The following is a 2,698-nucleotide window of genomic DNA, read 5'->3' on the forward strand; positions in this document are numbered from 1 at the left end:
CGTCGTGGGCGGCCGGCCTGGCTGCAGGCAGTGGGCGGGGTGCCATGTGCCGCCACCCCCAGGGCAGCGCGCTCTCCCATTTTGCCTGAAACAGGTGCCACGCTGGGCAGGGCGCTGCGACCTCACTTGCGCTGCTCAACAGGCCGGTCAGCCGCCGTGCCACTGAGGGTGAGCTTAGGCTGACCTCATTCGCACTCCAGTGACGCCGGAGCTGACGAGCACGTCTCCCTCTGTGAAATGGGGATGCCCTCGGACTGCCCAGTGCAGGCCCCGCAGGCGAGCTCAGGGGTGCGGACAGCACCCGTGAGCTGCCGACGTCACCGCAGGTGGGCTGGACGCCTGGCAGGTTTAGGCGCCTCAGAAGACAACGTGACTGCTGGACCTCGGACACAGGAGGCGCTGTGACGCGTCTGCTCTGGGAGCATATTGGGGCCCCAGGTGGGGGCGGCCTTTTCTGAGATGTTCGTGCCGCGGACGCCCCCTCTGAACGACCCAGAACAACGGATAACAGAAACCAGAAACAGTTCGATCTTAAATCAAAACTTACGACTTTATTTTTAATCTTAATAAACCAGAAAAAATATTTCTTTTAATGTTGTGAGAGAAGCACTTGAAAACGACCCGGCGTGGCGGTGACTTGCTCTGCAGGCTCCGTGGGCTCCCACCCCCACGGGCAGGGCCCGGGAAGCCACGCGGCCGGTGGTTTTCAAGGTAGCAACGTGCAACCTCCTCCCCAGACAGCCTGGACAGACAGGCCCCCTGAGAAGAGCGTGGCCATCTCTGAGACCAACCACCCAGACCTGCTGCTGCGGGCCTCAGCGGGTTGCACGTGTGGTTTGGCCCTGCCCTAGGGGGCCAGTTTTTCGCCCTTGGTGGCTGAAGTGTGTGACAGTGCAGTGGTGACCTGGACTCCAGTGAGATGCATCGGGGAAGGCTTAGCCTGCCCAGCCTAGACCCAGCGCCCGTACCGAGCCCCCACAGCCCACCAGGGACGTGCCCACCACATCTCATCACTGCCTGCACATCTCCCGCGTCACTGCCTTAAAAACACAACTCCAGAGGCAAGGAGCCTGGGGCATCTCCCTCCTAGAGCCGCGCGTCCCAAGGGGCGGAGGCCGAGGACAGCCGCTCAGTAACTCAGCAGGCTGGCAGACGTGGGGCACTCGGCCGGGAGACCGCAGCTGCGCCTGCCAGGTGCTCACAGCTGTGCACAGCCAGTGTCACCACGGGCGACCAGGAGAACACGTGGCTGTCCTGACGCCCGTTCTGCACACAAGTCAGGGACCAGCACCCGGGCTGGGGCTCCACGTCTGCCGGGCCTTGCGCTCAGCACGGCGTGGAATGGGAGGCCGGCGTGTCTGCACTGCCTTCTGCACACCATCTGTCCCCACGCCAGAGGGGCGGGCACAGCGTCAGGTGTCTCATAAATATCGAAGGGACAGAACGGCTGTAAGAGCTGTGGGAGACCCTGACAGCACGGACGGGGCTCCTCGACCAGCCCACACTGATGGCGAGGTATTTACTGTGAACAGAACACCGCGTGGGGGCAGCACCGCCCGGCCTTTCCCTGGGGAGTTCTCACCGTGTCCCTTTCAGGATGGACACCTTGGGGAAGTCAGTGTCTGGCAGGCAGACGTGGCGGGGCGGACAGCTCAGAGCCCAGAGTCGGGAGCGGAGCCAGGGTCTGCTCCACTTTGGCAGCTGCCTCGGATGAGAACTGGCCGACCCCACAGGGCTGCAAGGGCCTCAGGTGTGCTTCTGCTGCCCGGGCAGTGTGGACAGGCTCTGAGCAGCGGCTGTGCCATCGGAATAAAGAGAAGAAACAGCCCAAGCGTGCTCCCGCAGGCAGCCGGGCAGTCTGGGGATATGGCCAGATTTCCGGAACATTCTATTTCCAGGGGCTTTGTTACTGACAGGACGGGCTTTATCTTATCAATACTACCTCTGGTTTTAAAAAAGTCAAGTCTCTTTCCTCATGTTTTCGGGGTTCCTACTGCCTTTCTATTCAGTTCTACAAAAACCCGACGTGTGCCTCTCAACCCAGATGCAGCCGCCGGACCACCCCGTCTATGGAAGGGGAGGTGGAAAAGCGAAGGGGGATAACCGAGCCTTTCTTTTCCCTCGAGCCACGTGCACGACCCCACTCCTGCCCCCAGTTTCTGCATGCAGTAGGATCAATGGGCCGGCCACCTGGAATAACCCCAGCCCATCACTCGAACTCGGTGCTTGGGCCAGTGCTGCTGACATGGGCAGGGTGGCTCTTCTCCCCAAGTGGGGCTGTGCTGAGATTGCACCACAGACTCGGACTCGTGTGGGTGCTGGGGCCGAGCATGTGAAGTCGTGCACGTCCCCCTATGACATCAAGGAGTGTTTTTCAACCCGAGAACGACCTTCTCGCTGTACTGGGATTGGAATGCGGAGGAAAATCTTCGCTAGGAATATCACCTATTGTGACCTGTGGGGACAGCTGTAAAACCTGCCTGCCCAAGTGTTTCTGGAATGTTAACTGACAGCAGGGTTAGCTGCGTGGCAGTCGGCTTTCCGGGAGGTCTCAGATGTGTCATGGGCCAGTGATCCAGCCCCCCATCTTGACGCGGGGAAAGCAGCCGAGCTGAGATGTTAGACAGTGCATGGAACCGGTAATACTGGAATCTTGCTTTAAAAATCGCGGCCTTTTCTAGCCACGATAAACATCAGG

Source organism: Tupaia chinensis, unplaced genomic scaffold (assembly GCF_000334495.1).
Source record: "Tupaia chinensis unplaced genomic scaffold, TupChi_1.0 Scaffold139767_1, whole genome shotgun sequence".
Classification (NCBI taxonomy): Eukaryota; Metazoa; Chordata; class Mammalia; order Scandentia; family Tupaiidae; genus Tupaia; species Tupaia belangeri.